The sequence below is a fragment of the Saccopteryx bilineata genome, chromosome 3 (assembly GCF_036850765.1).
Source record: "Saccopteryx bilineata isolate mSacBil1 chromosome 3, mSacBil1_pri_phased_curated, whole genome shotgun sequence".
Taxonomy (NCBI): domain Eukaryota; kingdom Metazoa; phylum Chordata; class Mammalia; order Chiroptera; family Emballonuridae; genus Saccopteryx; species Saccopteryx bilineata.
In genome coordinates this window covers 297,273,958-297,296,300 of record NC_089492.1, presented here as the reverse complement: position 1 = coordinate 297,296,300, position 22,343 = coordinate 297,273,958, and the positions used below count along the sequence as shown (strand labels likewise).

The window sequence follows — 22,343 nt, the reverse complement described above, 5'->3', positions numbered from 1 at the left end:
GAGAAAAAATATTTAAATATACATATAAGGTTCATGGCCCATTAATAGGAAAATTGCTAAGTTCAGACAGACCAGAGAGTCAACATCGCCAGATGCTTAAGAAAATCCCAGGATCAGAAAGAACAATCAAGACCTCATTTTTAAAATTTTATTTATTTATTTTTTTGCTACAGAGACAGAAAGAGAGGAGGGTGGCAGATAGAAACAGACAGGTAGGAAGGGAAATAGAAGAGAATCACCAATTCTTCATTGCAGCACCTTAGTTGTTCACTTTTTGCTTTCTCATATGCACCTTGACCAGGGGGCTACAGCAGAGCAAGTGACCCCTTACTCAAACCAGTGAACTTGAACTCAATTCAGTGATCTTGGGCTCAAGCCAGCAACCTTTGGGCTCAAGCCAGTGACCATGAGGTCATGTGTATGATCCCATGCTCAAGCCAGTGACCCCTCACTCAAGCTGGTGAGCCTGCACTGAAGCTGGATGAGCCCACACTCAAGTTGGCAACCTCAGGGTTTCAAACCTGGATCCTCTGCATTCTAGTCCAACTCTTTGTCCACTGCACCACTCCCTGGTCAGGGACCTCACTCATTTTTTTAAATGACTGAACTCACTTTGTCTCTGCTCCATACACTTCACTTCCCTTTCCAAATGCCTTCACAGAGTTAATTGTATAAACCAGTGCATGAAACATTGTATATTAAAAAGAAAACTGATGCAGCATTATTTACAATAGCCAAGATAGGGAAGCAACCCAAGTGCCCATCGATAGACATATGAATAAAAAGTGGTGGTAATACATACAATGGAATATTAGCCATAAAAAAGAATGAAATCTTGCCATTTGTGATAGCAGGGATAGACATAGAGGATATTATGCTAACTGAAAGATATCAGTCAGAGAAAGACAAGTACTATATGATTTCACTTATATGTGGAATTAAAAGGTCAATGAGAACAAACAAAACAGAAACAGACTTACAGATACAGAGAACAAACTGATGAATGTCTGAGGGGAGGGTGTCGGGTGACAAGGTGAAACAGGTGAAGGAATAAAGAATTAAAAATTGGTAGTTTCAAAATAGTAGCCACAGAGATGTAAAGTACAGCATAGGGAATATAGTCAATAATACTATAATAACTATGGATGGTGCCAGGTGGGTACTGGAAATACTATGCTGTAAACTTGAAACTAAACAAAATAATATTGAATGTAAACTGTAATTGAAAAATAAATATATAAAGTAATAAAAAGTCATGTGTTTCTATAAAAACAGAAAACCAATACAAAGTTTTAAGTTATGAATTAGGTTCTTTCTTATTGAAAAAGAAAAGAATGCAAGCACAATTTTAAAGTGCTTTGTGTGGGATATGATGTAAGGTTCCTGCTTAAGGATCACTTGAGGCCAATCTCTTCATGTTCTTTTTTCCAGTCCCCAGCCCATCTCCCCTCTGACAGCTTAACAATGTACATAACAGATACAGACAGACAGCAATATGGTGATAGTCAGAGAGAAGGGAGGCTCAAATTTGGTGGAGGTGCACAATGGGAGGGAGAATGGGGACAGAAAGGGATTTTGCTTGGGGTGTTAGGCACACGATGCAGTGTGCAGATGATATTTTATTGAGTTGTACACTCAGTTTAGCAAACCAATATCACCTCAGTAAATTCCATTTTTTAAAAATGAGTCACTTGAGGCCCTGGCCAGTTGGCTCAGTGGTAGATCGTCGGCTTGGCATGCAGGAGTCCCTGGTTCGATTCCCGGCAAGGGCACACAGGAGAAGCGCCTATATGCTTCTCCACCCCTCCCCCTGTCCTTCCTCTCTGTCTCTCTCTTCTCCTCCCACAGCCAAGGCTCCACTGGAGCAAAGTTTGCCCGGGCGCTGAGGATGGCTTTGTGGTCTCTGCCTCAGGCACTAGAATGGCTCTGATTGCGGCAGAGCGACGCCCCAAGATGGGCAGAGCATCGCCCCCTGGTGGGCATGCCGGGTGGATCCCAGTCGGACGCATGTGGGAGTCTGTCTGACTGCCTCCCCGTTTCCAGCTTCGGAAAAATACAAAGAAACAAACAAAAAAAAATGAGTCACTTGAAACACGTTCCCCAGATTGGCATTTACTAAGACAAATATTTCTACCTAAAATATGCAATATTACTCTGCACAGTTAATTTAAATACACTCTAATATCAATATCATTTTCACCATAATAAATTTAAAATATTTTGTACTCCATATTCTCTTTTTTAATGTGATTTTTATATTTATGTATTTAGTTTTACATCTGTATTAAATTTATTAGGATGACATTGGTTATTAAAATTATATAGGTTTCAAGTGCACAATTCTACACTATATCACCTGTAAATTACACTGTGTGTTTATCACTCAAAGTCATATTTCCTTTTGTTACTACATATTTCATCCTTTTTAATCTCTTCATCATTTCCACACCCCTTTTCCCCTCTGGTAACGACCACACTGTTGTTGTCTTTGTCTATGAGTTTCTGTTTGTTTGTTTCTCTTGTTTCTTCGTTTGTTGCTTTTAGTTTTATATTCCAGATATGTGTGAAATCATGTGTGACTTTTTCTGTCTGACTTATTTCACTTAACATACTCTCAAGATTAATGCATGTTGTTGCAAATGGCAGTATTTTACCTTTTTGTGGGTGAGTGGTATTCTGTTGTATACATGTATCACAATATTTTTATTCAAAGAGCTAGCCAAAAACACTCTGATTGTTTCCATGTCTTGACCACCATGAATAGTGCTGCAGTGAACATAGAGCAATAAAAGCAAAATTAAATAAATGGAGCTATGTGAAACCAAAAAGGTTTTACACAGCAAAAGAAATTATCAACAATACAAAAAGGCTACCAACTGAATGGAAGAATATATTTGAAAACAACACCAATAAAAGGTTAATATCCAAATATATAAAAACTTTATACATTATTATTAACCAATGTCACATCAATAAATTCAATTTAAAAATAAAAAATAATAAAGAATAAAAAAGTGGGAGGAGGCCCTGAATGGACCCTTCTCCCAAGAAGAGATACAAATGGTCAACAGATAAATGAAAAGGTGTTTATCTTCAAAATTTGTTAGAGAACTGCAAATCCAAACTACAATGAGTTGCTACCTCACACCTGTGAGACTGGCTATTATCAACAAGACAATTAAAACTAGTGTTGGAGAGGCTGTGGAACACAAGGAACCTTCATTCACTGCTGGTGGGAATGCAAACTGGTGCAGCCACTATGGAAAACAGTATGGAAATTTCTCAAACAGACTAATAGAGCTACCATATGGCTTACCAACTCCTCTTTTGTGTATCTACCAAAAAAAATTTGAAAACTTTTATTCATAATGATATATGTCACTTTTATCTATGTCCATGAGTCTCAGTTTTATATTCAGAAGGAGGGGGACATGAGAGAGGGGGTAGGGGAAAGGGTGTAAAGAGGGACAAACATACGGTGAAGAAAAATTATTTGACTTTGGGTGATGGGTATACAACATAATCAACTGTTCAAATGCTTTACAATCTTTTACCTGAAACCTATGTACTCTTATTGATCAATGTCACCCTGTTAAATTTAATTTTCTCAATAAAATTTTAAAAGTAAAAAAAAATCACTTAAATTTGGAAAAGACAAGAAAAACAACAACACCACCAACAACAAAATTCTGTTGCTCTGCTCTACGCCAATGATAAAACTTTGGAAAATGAACTAAAAGAACACAATTTTTCATACATTTAATTTTCTAAATTAAAAAAAAAATTACAATTGCAAAAACAAAACAAAACAAAACAAAATACCTAGAAATAAACCTAATAAAAAAGATTAACTTTCTAAATAAATTTTTAAAAATGAAAATTAAATTTAATGAAATGACATTGATCAATAAGAGTACATAGGTCTCAGGTAAACATTCCTATAGCATTTAAACTATTGATTTTGTTGTGTTCACATCACCAAAAGTCAAATCATTTTCCATCACCTCATATTTGTCGCACCTCGTGTCCCTCCCCCATACCCCTCCTGTATCCATCCTCTATTAATAGAGAATTTGAACAAAGCAGCAATTGCATCTTGTCTATGATGACACAGCCCATAGTTGGGGCCTGTACAGAGCCCAGAGCTAATGCCTGAGCACACCCTGACCTGAAAACACATTGCAATTGGGGTGAGATGCCTCGCATGACCATGTGTTATATTGAACTTGCAGAAAGTGAGTCCAATTCTGGGACTTGAGTAATTTTATTATCAAAGGGGTATGGAAACTCACTATAAATGACAGTGTGCATCTAACAACTTGTTTCTAATGAGTGACCTTTCCAGATATTCTATTTTCCCTTATAAGCACACACAGTTTACTCTCAGTGTGTTCACACAGGAAATCTCGGAGAGAGCTCTCCATAAACACCCATACTTTTATTCTAAAGTTAAAACCACACAAAAATGTTGTTTTTCCTGGATGTGTGCAGGACAGGGTGTGTGTGTATGGGGGGGGGGCTTTGTGTGTCTGTCTCCGTGAATGGATGCCTGGGTGTATGAGGAAGGCTGAGGGTGAGTCTGAGGACAGCCTAGGGGACGGTCATGGGAGACCATGGCTCTCTGTCCCTGTGAGCACGCTGCTGGGGAGACCCTGAGTCGCTATTTTAGGAACAGGAGCCTGCAAACCTGCTGTTGCTGTGACACAGTGTCACCTCCTTCTCTGCCCCAGGTCCCGCCATCTTGGACTGGCAGGGGTGCCGGGGACCTCAAATGCACCCCTCCGGTGACTTGCAAACATGGTGGTGGCTGGAGTGAAGAGAAGAAGGAGCCCTGGTTTCTCCTCAGCCTGGTCCCTGCAGGAACACCCCGCAACTTAATTTATTTCAAGGACAGGCTGGTCCTGGAATGTGTGGGATGTTCTACAGAGAGCCATTTCCCCTTTTCTTACCTACCTCTTATCTGCTTCCAGGTATCTGGGGGTGTCCTCAGTCTATGAGTTAGGACCCTGGAACCTGGGCAGGTGTCTGGCAGGCTGCGAACACACTGAAAAGCATGAGCTTAAATGAGTTTTTAGAAATACTTAATGAGCAATGCATTCATTTAGGTTTAAGCACAGCTTAACATGCCAGGAATTGGAGGCAAAGGAGATAGAAAGGTGTGAGGCAGGGATGCAGTTCACCGTGTTCCATTGACCCACCCAACTGGTCCAGCACCATGAATATAAAACTCCATGATCTCCCCACTGCACTGCAGAGGAGGTGGAGGTGGAGAAGGAGGTGGAGGAGGAGGTAATGTAGAAGGAGAAAGTGGAAGTGAAGATGGAGGTGGAGAGAGACCCTGCTGCTCACAGAAACAGAAACAGAAAGTCAGGGGGAAATTGAGTAGAACCTGCATCCCAGGGCCAGGAGGGACAGCTGGGCTCCCCTGTGGGGGCAGAGTGTATGACACAGTCCCTTTCCTCAAGCTCGTTTCTCCCCCACTTCTTGGCTCAGTGTCTCTGAGGGGACCTTGGTGATTCCAGTCAACTGAGACATGGAGAGGTCACCTTTCACACTCAGCAAGGCAGGGTCAACTTCCTTCACCTTTCTAAGGTTTCAGTTCCACCCTCATTCTCTTCTACAGTTTACCCTCCACGTCAGTCTTCCTAACTTACATTTCAGAATCTATTTATTTTCAAAATCCTACTGTGGTCCTTGCTGTCTTCAGGGTGAACCCCAGACCCTTCTTTCTGACCTGGAGGCTGTTCACATTCGTCCAGGTGTGACCCTCCATCCATAGCCCTCACTTCAGTTTCCCTCAGTGAGTCTGGGTCAGGTACCCCCTGAAGCACACACACATTCACACACACTATCTGCTATTGACCAATTTCTTGTTATTCATATCTGTTTTCTCAGGGCTCTGTAGGACTAAAAAATTCCTGCCTAAGGCCCAGCTGACAGCCCTGGACTAGAAGGAACACTGAGATTGTTTCTCATTTCTCCTCTGTACATGAGTCTGAAGCGGGCTATGCAGGATGGCGTGATAAATCTATGTAAGCATTCATGTGACATTTTTGGAAACACATGAATTGGAGTTCAATTACTGTTAATATTATATTTAATTGACATAGGTTTCATTTCTATGGTTCATTAGTAACACAGGGCACATGTGATCTTCATAGTTCAGTCTGACCCTAACAGTCCATTCCTATATGTTCCTTTTGCTACAGATATAATCCAACATCATTCCCTGGTGGAGAGCACACCTCTGACCAGCCACCACCTCTCCCTCTGTTGCTCCTGTTCAGAGAAGCTGTATGTCTCCAAGATTCTCTAGAATGTTCTTTCCTTTCATGAATAGTCTCATTCCCACCTATTAGGACTCCACCTCCTCAAATAGTCACTCCATCAGCACAGTCTAGTCATGATCCCAGTCCTCATATTTTCTTTTATTTCTCTTTTGTTAGTAAATTAATGGCAACATTAGCTTAAAAGTCACATATTCTGCTAAGAATAGTTCTCAAAATACAGGAAACAGGTCTCCTGACCCCAGATATATTTCTGGTTTTGGCACAAATATGAATCAGGTAGTAGGTAATCAGTATATATTTGTTGATGAATGAATGAAAGACCAAAAATAAATTACATCTCTGAGAGGCTGAGAATATAAATAGTGAACTCTATTGAGAGCCAGCCATTTGGGGATTGACTAAGTCAAGAACCTGGGTCCTGCCTCCTCTGAGCAGGAGATCAGAGCAGATACAGTCCTGGGATCAGAGGAGATCCTAGGTCTGGGCCGAGTGTCTCCAGGGGCCCTGAACTCTGTCTGAACACTTGTCATGGAAAACCCAGAGGCAGGCCAATGGGGCGGGGGTGTCTCCTTGCTGTGTGTCCACAGCTGTAGGAACCCGGAAGGGCAGCAGCCCCTGACTCACCACATCCTGTGCGTCTCTGTCCTTCAGGCCCAGGGGCTCCTCCATCTGCAGAGCGGGAGCACTCCGAGCAGAAGCCATGCTGTTCCTCCTCTCTGCTCTTCTCTGCCTCGGTCAGTTGTGGATACGGGAGGAGGCAGCAGGAGAGGGTGGGGTGATTATACCCCCTTGTTCATGGGGAACTTTAGATTCAGGCAGCTCTAGATGTTGGGATCCTGTTGGGAAGGGAATGAGTTCAGAAATGTGGGTGCAAATCTCTGACAGGGACTCTCTTCCAGGGCTGAGTCTGGGCCAGAGGAACTGCAAAGACTCAGGTGAGTCCTCCCCAGGCTCTGTGTCCCATCTCTTACTTCAACCCTGGGACTCAGGAGGGAGCACAGAAGTCCTGAGCTGCGATGTTAGAACAGGAGGGTGTTGGGCTGAGCTGGAGAATGAGGGAGGGAGGGTCTTTGTAATGCAGCCTCTGGTTTCCTTCCAGGGACCCTCCCCAAACCCACCATCTGGCCTGAGCCAGGCTCTGTCATCCTCTTAGGAACTTCTGTGATCAGCTGGTGTCAGGGGATACTGGAGACCCAGCAGTTTCCTTTATACATTGTCTCCCCCCCCACTTTTTTGGGGGGGTAGACAATGACCACACAGAAGCCCATGAACAAGACAGCTTTCTTTATCACACTCATGACACAGAGTGATGCAGGGAGATATTACTGTACATATCAAAGGTCCACTGGGTGGTCAGAACACAGTGACCCCCGGGAGCTGGTGGTACCAGGTAAAGAAACACTCAGGGGTCCCAGCCTCAGGCTTTACCCTCTAGAAGGGGGGCTGTTCTCAGGAGGTCTCCCCACTCACAACCCAGCCCCGGGAGACATGAGGGAGGGGTGAGCCAATCTAACATGCTGCCTCTTCCTCTCCTAGAATCCTACAAAAAACCCAAGCTCTCAGCCCTGACCAGCCCTGTTATGATCTCAGGAAGGAAAGTGACCCTCCAGTGTGGCTCTGACCAGGCATTTCATCGATTTATTTTGATTCACGAAAGAGGTCACAGTGCCTCCAAAACCATGGACTCACAGCCTTAGTCCAGTAGGAATCTTGAAACCCTGTTCCCTGTGGGCCCCATAACTCCCAGCCACAAGTGGTTGTTCAGATGCTATGGCTGTTACAGGAATACCCTCCAGGGGTGCTCACAGCCCAGTGATGCCCTGGAGCTCCTGATCTCAGGTGAGTCTTGTTATTGTCTCATCCAGGGATTAAGGCACTAAACAGTAATCCGTGGACCCAGACACATTTTAGGGGTCCTTGCTCTAAAGGGACCACCACTGAGAGGGTGAGCTGAGGGGAACACAGAGATCCTGGGCCACAGACAGAGATGCAGAGAGACAGTGAGACCTGGGCTAGGACAGGAGAAGACATTGTATGGGAGGGGCAGCCCCTGTAACTCACGTCTGGTCTCCCCAGGTGTGTCTCAGAAGCCCTCCCTCCTGACCCAGCAGGGCCCCATCGTGGTCTCTGGACAGAGCCTGACCCTCCAGTGTCACTCTGATGTCAGCTATGACAGATTCCTTCTGTTTAAAGAAGGAGGACGTGACCTTCCCCAGAGCCTTGTCCTGCAGCCCAAGGCTGGGCTCCCTCAGGCCAGCTTCTCCCTGGACACTGTGAGCAGCTCCCACGGGGGCCGGTACAGATGCTACGGTGGACACAACCTCTCCTCTGAGTGGTCGGCCCCCAGTGACCCCGTTGACAAAATGGTGGCAGGTGAGGGTCCAGTGGGTTCAGTTAGGGACCCAGACTCTGCACAGGCCCTGCTGGGGGTCTGAGATGATGATGGACAGAGTGGACATGCAGGGTCCCAGGGAGGGAGACAGAGAAACAGAGACAGACAGAGAGGAGGATCCTCAGAGAGAGGCCTGCTGACTCTCAGGTCAGAACAAGGTGGCGGGCAGCCCCTCACCCACCCTCCCTCTCTCTAGGACGGCTCCCTGACAGACCCTCCCTCTCGGTGCAGCCGGGCCCCACGGTGGTCTCAGGAGAGAACGTGACCCTGCTGTGTCAGTCACAGAGCCCAACGGACACTTTCCTTCTGTCCAAGGAGGGGACAGCCGATCCCCCCCCCCTGCGTCTGAGATCAGAGCTCAGAGCTCAGCAGTACCAGGCAGAGTTCTCCATGCGTCCTGTGACCTCAGCCCATGGGGGGGACCTACAGGTGCTACAGCTCACGGAACACTACCCGCTACCTGCTGTCATATCTCAGTGAACCTGTGGAGCTCCTGAAGCCAGGTGAGGGGACACTGACCCTGTTCTTCCTGAGCTCAGTCAAAGGAAGAGCCTTGTCCCCAGAAGTCATCAGGCTGAATGGGAGAGAGGTGTCTGAGGTTTGGTTACACAGAGATGATCTGACCCTACGAGACCCTGTCACCCCTCTCCACCTGTTTTCTGTCACCTGGGTTCAGAATGTGTCAGGCAGGCAGAAGGAAGGTCTTGGGGAGGTCCCAGTGTAGTCACAGGTGAGAGTCTCAATGATTTGGGGACTCCAGGGTCACCAGCAGCTCCTCACCCCCCTTCCTGTCCACATTCTCATGACCCTCTGGGGTCCCAGCCCCCACCCTCCCCAAGGCCCATCTCCACAGCTGGTGAGTAACTGGGAACTCTGCTCAGAGGGAGAACAGACCACTCAGGGCAGTTCTGAGGGTCTATCCAGGAATCCAGTGCCCCCCAGATACTCCAGGGGGCTGGGAGGCAGACAGAGATGCTGAGATCTACAGGGATCCCAGGGCCCTGAGGCTGTCATGGGACAGGTGGGTGGTTCTGGTGGAGGGTGGTTGTGGAACCTAGCCATGGGGAGGAGCCACTGAGCTCAGCTGGTGAGATGGCAGCCCTGACCCTCCCTGCCTTCCTGGTTCCAGAAGGCTCTGAGAATTGGTCTCTCTTCCCCATGGAGTCAGGCCCACAGAGGGGTAAGTGATAGACTTTGTGTGGAGGTGGTAGCTGTGTCCATGGGGACAGGGGCTGAGTCATGTGGGGGTTCAGGCACCTGTGGAAACATTGACATGGACACACCTTCCCCTGTGTGGCCTCAGTGTCCCCAAGTGTAAAAGGAGAGAATCGTGACCCAGAGCTCAGATTTCCTTTTAGTTCTGGCTCTGAGCTCCTGGGAGAGGGGCTCACAGGGAAGCCCACAGGGTGTGATGTTATGGAGAATGTCCCCTCTGTAACAGTGACGGTGACACTGTGCCGGGAGGTACAAACTGGACACAGGTCTGGGGCATCCAGGTCCTGTACCTCTGCTCAGACTCAGCTCAGAGGAGAGAGGGGACAGGAGTCAGACCTGGGTAAGCTCCCGGCTCTGCTGCTCCTGCTGTGGGGCCAGGCTGTCCCTTCTCTCCTCTGAGTGTCAGGTTCTTGTCTGTTCATCCCTGGTCCCATCCTGCTCACAGGCTGCTGTGAGGTCAGGTGACATAGGGGTCCTCACAGAACTCAGGAGGGCAGCACCCCCAGTCTAGCCTGACCTTTCCTAGGGTGAGTCAGGTCCTGCAGGGAACAGATGGATCCTGGAAGAGACACAGAATCCACTCTGTAACCCTGTCTCTCTGATGTAACTGTTGTGCTGAGGACAGGTAATAAGAAAGAACCCTCAGTCTGACCAAATGGTGGCACAGTGTAGAGCATTGGACTGGGATGCAGAAGATCCATGTGTGTATTCCAAAGGTCGCTGACTTGAGCATGGGATTATAAATATGACCCCATGGTCGCTGGCTTGAACCCAAAGTCACTGGCTTAAACCCAAGGTCGTTGGCTTGAGCCCAAGGTCTCTGGCTTGAACGAGGGGTCACTCACTCTGCTGTAGCCCCTTGTCATTGCACATATGAGAAAGCAATCAATGAACAACAAAGGTGCCACAACGAAGAATTGATGCTTCTTATCTCTCTTTCTTCCTGCCTATCTGCCTCTATCTGTTTCTTTTACTGTCTCTCTCTCTGTCTCTGTCAAAAAGAAAATAAATGTCAGCTCCAGATGAGATATAGTCAGGCCACTTGAAGATTTGAAGCCCAGGTCATGAAGCTGGTGTCCACCTGGGGGCAGCATGAGGACAGCACAGGGAGCCCACAGTCCCGGGCTCCAGGCCCAGCACTGCCCTGTCCAGGCTGGGTGACCTGGGGCATGTGGTGAACCTCTCTGAGCCTCAGTGCAATGGGGGTGAGGTCAGCAATCCCTGTGCCTGACTGTGGGGAGGGGAGATGAGACGGATGACAGACCCCAGCATGTGCCTCGCACACAGTAGGTGCTCATTACATGGCATTATTGGCTCATTTAGGACATCACTTGTGCCTAAGGTCTCAAGTGGTACCAGGTTGTTCTGACTGGGTTCTTGGTGACTCTCATCTTGCTGCTTTACCTCCTCCTTCTTCCTCCTCTGACACCAGTGTCATAGCAAAGGCAGGACATTCGGTGAGTAGGGCACAGGGTGACCTGGGTCACAAAAGACCAGGATCAGAGCACCCAGCACAGAAAATCCAAATAGATAAACAAAGTCAGCTGAGAAAAATATTTCTCCAGAATCTCAAATAAGAAAATCTAGAAAGAACACAATGTCAGCACGGATGAACAAATGAGAGATAATTGCTTATCATTTTCAATCTCATGAAATATGAAACATGTGCACAAGTGTGTGTTCAGGTTTCGTGCTTTCCTGTAGAATCATGCAGGGATGGGGTTGCTACCAACCCAGGGCTGAGATTGTCCCTCTGGACCAGAGAGAGAGGCTCATGTTTTACCTCCTGCTGGGGCCACAGACACAGATCCCCAAACAGAGGTCACTGCTGCCCAGGAGACATTCGGACTCCACTGCTCATGGCCCTTCTCTGCCCCTCACACTCCCGTCTCCTCTGCCAACTACAGTTCAACTGCGAACACCTGGGAAGAGCCCCTCTGTGAGAGGAAAAAAGGGCTTCCCTGCAGGAGGGGGCACAGGGATTCAAAAGATGACAGGGAGAGGGACAGCAGGGGAGGGTGTGGGGTCAAGTGTGGGAAGGACTGAAATCCTCACTGCGGGGCCTGGCACCTCACTTCACCCCTGGGTTAGTGGACCATCTGGGAGCAGGCGGGGTCTGCATCCCTGAGACCTCAGGACCCTGTCAGGGTCACTCTCATTCTGCCCCAGCAGATGCTGCCATGAAGGACCCACAGCATGAGGAGGGCATGGAGCTGGACCCTCGGGTGAGACCCCTGCTCCTGTCCATGTCACCAAGGACCCTTCTGTTGCCCAGTTTAATCCAATGGACACTTCCATGTCCTCACCTCACCTGGTTCACAGGAGCATCCCACACTGAATGAGGTGGCACAGAGTAGAGGTTTTGAGTCTTCAGCTGTGTATGGGCAGTGGTGATACCCCAGGGACCATGGGTAAAGAGGGCTCAGGGGAAGAGCTGTTTAAATTTAATGATTGTGTTTTAAGAAAAAGAGAGTGAGGGAATTTAGCACTGTTCCACTCTGCTTTGGTGCTCTAGAGGGGCCAATAGGACCATTCCATCAAGAATGACACCTTGGGGGATGGACCCATGTGGAGAGGCTATAACACTGTTATGGAACTCACAGAGGGAAGCGAAACCTTCGTCCTGGTCTCCTCTATCTCTCCCTTACAATACCCTTTAGTAACTTCCTTGTTCTATAAATACAACCCTCTTTCTCTTCATGGCTCTCTTTCAAATGTCTGAGTCATCTCTCCATTCTCAATGCTTCTTCCTCTCTTGAAAAGGACTCTTCTTCTCTCACTGAATTCTTTCTGCAAACTTGGGTCCAAGGAAATTCAGAGTGTAATGGAAAGGAGAGCTGTAACGTGTGTGGACTGTCAGCCCTGAGCAGAAATTGTGCCTTTCTGGGTATCCTTCTGTCTCTGAAGAGAGGTGACAATGACATCTCTGCTCAACCTTGTTGTGAGGAGTCTGTGGTCCCTGAGACATTCAGGGGTGCAGTCTGGCAGGTGTCCTGGGCAATGATGACATGTGCAGGTGGGGACACTGTGATAACCATGGCCTCAGACACCACAGGAAGGGCTGATGAAGGCACACTTCACAGTCACGTCTCCTCCAAACACAGAGATGCTGGGTATTGTCTGTAAAACACGAGGTCACAGTCAAACAACTGGGAGAACTGACCGTGACTGAGAAGCAGGGAAACTCAGAGATAAGCAGAAGCCAGTGGGGAGCAGGCCTGGGTGGTGGGTACAGAGAGTGAGCCACAGGGCCAGGTCACTAATCTGTGTGCAGATGGGGGTGACATTCCCTGGGGGACACTGGTGTTCTGGTGTGAAGCTCCTATTTCACCGCAACCCAAGGTGGGGAGTTCTTTTAGAATTGGAGGTGATGACCTTTGGCTGACAGAATCATACTTTGTGGCCTGATTAAAAAAAAATGTTTGATGGCAGCGGAGTAGGAGGATGCACAGACGCCCAGCTCTCAACACCAAACTGGAATACAAATCAATTTAGAAAAAACCAGCATGAAAAACCAACACTGAACTGCAAGAACAGCTCTCAAAAACCAAGGAGCAAAGAGGAAGCCACAATAATCCTGGTAAGGAGTGCCTGAATCTCCTCTGATTACAGGAAGGGAAGGAGGGGGGTGAGGCTGAGAGCCCAGAGAGGATTTCACAGAGGAAAAAGAGCAGAAACTACTGCTCACAGCCACTTACCTGGCGACCAGGGAGCAAGGTGGGTTGAAAAGACCAGCTTATCTCCCAAGTGGAAAAGACAGGGAGAGGGACAGACTGTGAGGGGCTAAGGTATGCAAGAAACAAAATAAAAAAGCTGACTCATTCGTGCTGGAGGCGGCCATAGCTGGGGGAGGGACTGAACCTTTCACAAAACAGAGCTGAAGTGCTTCCGGATCAGAAATCTCCGGACATCTATCCAGCTCCAATCAGCACAACAAGACACAGCTGAAAACAAGAAGTGGGGAGGAGGGGCAGTAACTCAGGTCTCCATGGAGATCTGAGATACACCTCCCCCTACTGAAGCTGAGAAAAATCCCTGCCCCCAGTGAGATTAGATGAAGGAAGAGACCTTCAGCATCTCAGGTTACACCCACAGCATTCCTGGATACAGTTTCAAGGAAGCCCCCTGCTGAGATCAGTTAACAAGACTATCACCTGTTAAGAAAACAAACAAATCAAGACTTCAAAGCTGCCCAAATCCGAAAGTGGATTACAAATAATAGCTGATACCAACCCACGAAGACCTAAAAATAACACAGCTGAAAACTGGAGGCAGACAACACCAAGCCTAGACTCAATCAACTCTACAAATAAAAATAAAAAAAAGAAGAAGATGAGAAGACAAAGGAGTGCAATCCAAATGAAACCACAAGAGACACCTTCGAGAGATGAACTGAGTGATATGGAAATAATCAAACTTCCAGATGCGGAGTTCAAAATAATGATTGTAAGGATGCTTAGGGATCTTAGAACAACAATGGAGGGGCAGTTTGAAAACCTAAATAAAGAAATAGCAAGTATAAAAAAGAATCAGTTGGAGACGACAAATACAATATCAGAAATAAAGACCACAATGGAAGGACTTAAAAACAGGATAGATAGAGCAGAGGATCGAATCAGCAAGTTAGAAGACAACTGGAATGAAGGCATAAAAGCAGAGAAGAAAAGAGAAAAAAGACTCAAAAAGTCAGAGGAAACTCATAGAGAGCTCTGTGACAACATGAAGAGAAATAACATCCGCATCATAGGGGTTCCTGAAGAAGAAGAAAAAGAACAAGGGATAGAGACTTTGTTCAATCATATCATAGCTGAAAACTTCCCTAAATTAATGCAAGAGAAACTCTCACAAATCCAAGAAGCACAGAGGACTCCATCAAAGAGAAACCCAAAGAAACCTACACCAAGACACATCATAATTAAAATACCAAAGCGAAGCGATAAAGAGAAAATATTAAAAGCTGCAAGAGAAAAAAAAGTTATCACCTACAAAGGAGCCCCCATAAGGATGACATCTGACTTCTCAACAGAAACACTTGAGGCCAGAAGGGAATGGCAAGAAATATTCAAAGTAATGCAGAACAAGAACCTACAACCAAGACTACTTTATCCAGCAAGGCTATCGTTTAAAATTGAAGGAGAAATAAAAAGCTTCCCAGACAAAAAACAACTCAAGGAATTCATTACAACCAAACCAATGCTGCAGGAAATATTAAGGGGCCTGGTGTAAACATATAAAGTGGGAAAAGAATACAGAAAAAAAAAAAAAAGGAATACAGCTTTAAAGAAGGAAATGGCAATAAACAACTACATATCAATAATAACCTTAAATGTAAATGGATTAAATGATCCAATCAAAAGACATAGGGTAGCTGCATGGATAAGAAAACAGGACCCATACATATGTTGTCTACAAGAGACACACCTTAGAACAAAAGACACACACAGATTGAAGGTAAAAGGATGGAAAAAAACGTTTCATGCAAATGGAAATGAAAAAAAAGCTGGGGTAGCAATACTTATATCAGACAAATTGGACTTTAAAACAAAGGATATAGTAAGAGATAAAGAAGGCCACTACATAATGATAAAGGGAGTAATCCAACAGGAAGATATAACTATTATAAATATCTATGCACCTAATATAGGAGCACCCAAATATATAAAACAGACTTTGATGGATTTAAAGGGCGAGATCAACAGCAATACTATAATAGTAGGGGATTTCAATACCCCACTAACATCACTAGATAGATCCTCAAGAAAGAAAATTAACAAAGAAACAGCAGACTTATTGGAAACACTAGATCAACTCGATTTAATAGATATCTTCAGAACCTTTCACCCTAAAGCAGCAGAATATACATTCTTTTCAAGTGCTCATGGTACATTCTCTAGGATAGACCACATGTTAGGGCACAAAAGTGCTCTCAACAAATTTAAGAAGACTGAAATCATATCAAGTACTTTCTCCGATCACAATGGCATGAAACTAGAAATGAATCACAGCAGAAAAGCTCAAAAATTCTCAAACACATGGAAACTAAATAGCAGGGTGTTAAATAATGAATGGATTAAGAATGAGATCAAAGAAGAAATAAAGAAATTCCTAGAAACGAATGACAATGAGAATACAACAACTCAAAATTTATGGGACACAGCGAAAGCAGTGCTGAGAGGGAAGTTCATAGCACTACAGGCACACTTTCAGAAGGTAGAAAAAGCTCAAATAAACAACTTAACCCTGCATCTAAAAGAATTAGAAAAAGAACAGCAAGTAAAGCCCAAATGTAGTAGAAGGAAGGAAATAATAAAGATCAGAGCAGAAATAAATGACATAGAGGCTAAAGAAACAATACAGAGGATCAATGAAACTAGGAGCTGGTTCTTTGAAAAGGTAAACAAGATTGATGAACCTTTAACTAGACTCACCAAGAAAAAGAGAGAGAGGACTAAAATAAATAAAATTAGAAATGAGAGAAGAGAAATAACAACTGACACAACAGAAATACAAAATATTGTAAGAAAATACTATGAAGAACTGTATGCCAAAAAACTAGACAACCTAGATGAAATGGACAAATTCCTTGAAACGTACAATCTTCCAAAAATCAATCTGGAAGAATCAGAAAACTTAAACAGACCGATTACACCAAAGGAGATTGAAACAGTTATCAAAAAACTCCCAACAAAGAAAAGTCCGGGGCCCGATGGCTTCACAACGGAATTCTACCAAATATTCAAAGAAGAACTAACTCCTATCCTTCTCAAACTATTTCAAAAAATTCAAGAGGAAGGAAGACTTCCAAACTCCTTTTATGAGGCGAGCATAATTCTGATTCCAAAACCAGGCAAAGACCACACAAAGAAAGAAAATTATAGGCCAATATCTCTGATGAATATAGATGCTAAAATCCTCAACAAAATATTAGCAAACCGGATCCAACAATATATGGAAAAAATTATACACCATGATCAAGTGGGATTTATTCTGGGGAGGCAAGGCTGGTACAATATTCGTAAATCAATCAATGTGATTCATCACATAAACAAAAAGAAGGAGAAAAACCATATGATAATTTCAATAGATGCAGAAAAAGCATTTGATAAAATCCAGCACCCATTCATGATCAAAACTCTCAGCAAAGTGGGAATACAGGGAACATACCTCAACATGATAAAAGCCATCTATGAGAAACCCACAGCCAACATCATACTCAATGGGCAAAAATTAAAAGCAATACCCTTAAGATCAGGAACAAGGCAGGGGTGCCCCCTTTCACCACTCTTATTTAACATAGTCCTGGAAGTCCTAGCCACAGCAATCAGACAAGAAGAAGAAATAAAAGGCATTCAAGTTGGAAAAGAAGAAGTAAAACTATCATTATTTGCAGATGATATGATATTGTATATAGAAAACCCTAAAGTCTCAGTCAAAAAACTACTGGACCTGATAAATAAATTCAGCAAAGTGGCAGGATATAAAATCAATACTCAGAAATCAGAAGCATTTTTATACACCAACAATGAACAGTCAGAAAGAGAAATTAAGGAAACAATCCCCTTCACAATTACAACCAAAAAAATAAAGTACCTAGGAGTAAATTTAACCAAGGAGACTAAAGACTTGTACTCGGAAAATTACAAAACATTGATAAAAGAAATCAGGAAGATACAAACAAGTGGAAGCATATACCGTGCTCATGGTTAGGAAGAATAAACATCATTAAAATGTCTATGTTACCCAAAGCAATTTATAAATTCAATGCAATACCAATTAAAATACCAATGACATACTTCAAAGATATAGAACACATATTCCAAAAATTTATATGGAACCAAAAAAGGACACGAATAGCCTCAGCAATCTTAAAAAAGAAGAATAAAGTGGGAGGTATCACACTTCCTGATATCAAGTTATACTACAAGGCCATTGTACTCAAAACAGCCTGGTACTGGCATAAGAACAGGCATATAGATCAATGGAACAGAACAGAGAACCCAGAAATAAACACACAGTTCTATGGACAACTGATATTTGACAAAGGAGGTAAGGAAATACAATGGAGTAAAGACAGCCTCTTTAACAAATGGTGTTGGGAAAATTGGACAGCTACCTGCAAAAAAATGAAACTAGATCACCAGCTTACACCACTCACAAAAATAAACTCAAAATGGATAAAAGACTTGAATGTAGGCCGTGAAACCATAAGCATCTTAGAAGAAAACATAGTCAGTAAGCTCTCCGACATCTCTCGCAGCAATATATTTGCTGATTTATCTCCACGAAGAAGTGAAATAAAAGACAGGATAAACAGATGGGACTATATCAAACTAAAAAGCTTTTGCACAGCTAAAGACAACAAGAACAGAATAAAAAGACAAACTACACAATGGGAGAACATATTTGACAATACGTCTGATAAAGGGTTAATAACCAAAATTTATAAAGAACTTGTAAAACTCAACACCAGGAAGACAAACAACCCAATCCAAAAATGGGCAAAAGAGATGAATAGACACTTCTCCAAAGAGGACTTACAGATGGCCAATAGGCATATAAAAAAATGCTCAACATCACTAATCATTAGAGAAATACAAATTAAAACCACAATGAGATATCACCTTACACCAGTCAGAATGGCGCTTATCAACAAAACAACACAGAATAAGTGCTGGTGAGGATGTGGAGAAAAGGGAACCCTCCTGCACTGCTGGTGGGAATGCAGACTGGTGCAGCCACTGTGGAAAACAGTATGGAGATTCCTCAAAACACTGAAAATCGAACCGCCTTTTGACCCAGCTATCCCACTTTTAGGAATATACCCCAAGGACACCATAGAACGGCTCAAAAAGGAGAAATGCACCCGCATGTTTGTGGCAGCATTGTTCACAATAGCGAAGATCTGGAAACAGCCCAAGTGTCCATCAGAGGACGAGTGGATTAAAAAACTTTGGTACATATATACTATGGAATACTACTTAGCCATAAGAAATGATGACATCGGATCATTTACAATAACATGGATGGACCTTGATAACATTATACGGAGTGAAATAAGTAAATCAGAAAAAAAAACTGAGATGAATCCATACATAGAAGGGACATAAAAATGAGACTCAGAGACATGAACAAGAATGTGATGGCAACAGGGGCGGGGGGGGGGGTTGGGGGAGGGGGGATGGGGTGAAGAAGGAGAGAGGGGTTAGGGGAGGGGAGGGCCACAAAGAAAACCAGATAGAAGGTGACAGAAGACAATTTAACTTTGCGGGAGGGGTATACAGCACAATCAAATGTCAAAATAATCTAGAGATATTTTCTCTCAACATATGTACCCTGATTTATCAATGTCACTGCATTAAATTTAATAAAAAATATATATTTTAAATAAATATTAAAAAAATAAAAAAAAATGTTAGGATGGATTTTTTCTTTTTCTTTTCTTAGAAAAAGTTTATGCAATTTTATTGTATGTATGAAGGCATTTCATAAGTGTTTGGAAGAAATCACCAATGGATCTCTACCTGAACGTGACTTTAGTTGTGTGATAATATTTTATGACAGTTTCAAGGTATTGAATATAAATGTAGAACGATACAAATTTGCTTTTTATCATGTCCATTCAGTAAGTCTACATTGAAGGTGCCCAATTTAAGTGTTTTCTATATATTGTCATCAAGTTGTTCACGATTTTTTGCTGCTACCTTTCTAAATCTTCTACAACGTGTCCTGCTATCTACTGTTTCATCTTTAATATCAGAAACGTGCACATTCTCTCATTTTTGAAGGGAGCTTTCAAGCTAAGACTTATAAGTGTGATTAGTATTTTCAATCATGAAATTTTTGACTTCGTTGATTTTCCTCTGTTTTTGTTTGTCCTGGTTAGAAACTTCTTTTGTTATTATCATCTTCCTCCTTCCACCATCATTTAAAACAATTTGCTATTATTCTACTATTTGTGTTTTACTTATTCTTTACATTATATTGAATTTATTGGGGGGAGACTGGTTAACAAAATTCTATATGTTTCAGAAATTATTTTTTTTTAACTTTTAGGTTTCTATTTTTATTTTAGTTTTTTTTTTTAGAAAATTAGGTTCAGCAGGGTTATTGATCAACAAGGGAACCTAGATTTTAGGTAAAGGTCTCGACATCATTTGAATAGTCAAATATGCAGACATTAATTTTTCATTGAACGTTTTTATTAAAACATGGTTGGCATATATTATATTATTTTCAGATATACAGCACTGATTTGAGATTTATGGATCTTATGATGTGCTCCCCACATGAATTCCAGCAGCCATCTGGCTCCCTGCAAAGTTACCCACCTTATTGATGCTCTTCACTCCTACTTTATACCCATCCCCCCTCCACACCCTCTATAGCAACCATAAGTTCATTCTTCCTTTATAGGAATTTGTTTCTGTTTTGGGTAGAATGTTAGTAAAACATTCTCCAGAGAGGCTGTGGAGAAAAAGGAACCCTCATTCACTGGTATCAGGAATGCACATTAGTACAACCATTATGGAAGAGAGTATAGTGGTTTCTGAAAAATTAAAAATAGAGTTACCCTATGACCCAGCAATCTCTCTACTATATATCTACACCCAAAACTCTAAAGTATTGATTTGTAAAGACACATTCACCCCCATGTTCATTGCAGCACTATTCACAATGACCAACACATGGAAAAAAACAAAGCGTCTCTCAATAGAGGATCGGATAAAGAAGATGTGGTACATATATACAATGGAATACTCCTCAGCCATAAGAAATGATGACATAGTGACATTTATGACAACATACACAGACCTTGAGATCACTATAGTAAGTGAAATAAGTAAAATAGAACAGGAAAAGCTAATTGTATGATTTCATAAATAGGTTTGATATAAAACTGAGACTCATGGACATAGATAAAAGCAATCTGATTTTCTATATTCATTACATAAGGACATTACTAAAGGGAAGTGTTAGGGAGAGAGAGAGCAGGCCAGGGGGAAGGTTTTGCTTCCCTCTGTGAGTCTGTGAACAGTGTTATAAAATTCTCCAGGTGTGTCTGTCTCCCAAGGGTCTTATGCTTGATGGAATGGCCCTGTTGGCCCCTCCAGCCACCAGAGAAGAGTGGAACAGTGCTCAGTTCCTCACTCTCTTTTCCTTCACACACAGTCACTAAATTTAGATAGTTCTGCCCTCTGAACCTTCCTGGCTCACATTTCTTGGATCACTGTCACAGCCCATGCCCAGCTGAAGATATAAAATAAATACCACTGAGGACCAAGGGCAGAAGCACCACACTGCCCACCCTCACCGTTATTCTTGGTTTCAGCAAGCTTTGGGAAAAGAGAGTGATGGGGTACTCTCCTCTCTTAGAACCTGGTCTTATGGAGACCCCAGAACTGAGGAGGCTTAGTGAGCTCGGGACATCTATGTGGAGGAGAGATGTGTTCAGCCCCAGATCTGAACCCAACACTAAGAGGCCCAGACTAAACCTAGAGCTTCTTTGTGGGAGGGGAAAATTATCACAGGCATTTCCTTTTAGGCCTGTGTTGGCGTCTATGGGAGCAGGTTCAGGTTGTTGAGCCCTTCCCCCAAAACCTACTGCTTTAGTTCAGTAATCCTTCTGGGCAGTAAGGGAAAAAGAGGGTCTGGGTTAATGAGGACAAATCTGGAAAGGCCTTAGGGTGATAGCTAGGGAAACTGAGGGGAGAAGAACACCCCTGATATTTGAGATCAGATTCATTTCCAGGGGTCCTCCTGATATTCTCCATATACTCTGTTAGTGTATGAAAGGGAGCTCTGTGACAGTCCAGTGTGAGGGGTCTCTGCAGGCTGATGTCTACAGTCTGTATAAAGAACAGGGGATCTGGTCCTAAATTATGAAGAACCCACTGGCCTCCAGCAACAAGACAAGCTTCCTCATTGAATTTATGTGCTCACACACAGCAAGACAATATTAATGTGCATAGTACAAAGAGTGACCTACTCATCCTGGTGGTGACAGTGAGAGGGAGAAACTGGTCTTCCCAAAATTGGCTCCTTGTTAGAGGTGGAAGGGAATGGAGGGAGGCCTCAAGGGGTCTCAGCTCTCACAAACCACACCTGCAGTCCATGGAGTGATGCTTCTCCTTTGCCCTTAGGATCTTACAGAACCCTCTCCCTCCCAGCCACCTTTGCCTTCTGGTGGCCTCAGGAGGGAACGTGTCCCTCTTGTGCAGCTCACAGAACGCATCAGGCACTTTCCCTCCACTGAAGGAGAGAGGATCTGACTCCCCCCAACTCATGGATTCCAGCAACTATGCAGGGAGGTGGTGGGTTGTGATCCTTGTGGACCTTGTGGGCACTTCCCATGCAGGAACCTATAGATGCTGTGGTTCTCCCATCTCTTACCCTTATGTCTGGTCACAGTCCAGTGACCTCTGCATCTCAAGGTCACAGGTGAAGTA

General features: G+C 43.8%; 2 pseudogenes; both read left to right on the top strand.

Moving 5' to 3' along the window:
• Positions 1–9,406, top strand: part of LOC136330131 (leukocyte immunoglobulin-like receptor subfamily A member 6) — a 49,390-nt pseudogene extending 39,984 nt beyond the window's left edge.
• Positions 9,407–9,774: 368 nt separating this feature from the next.
• LOC136330130 (leukocyte immunoglobulin-like receptor subfamily A member 6) overlaps positions 9,775–22,343 on the top strand; it is a 46,206-nt pseudogene continuing 33,637 nt past the window's right edge.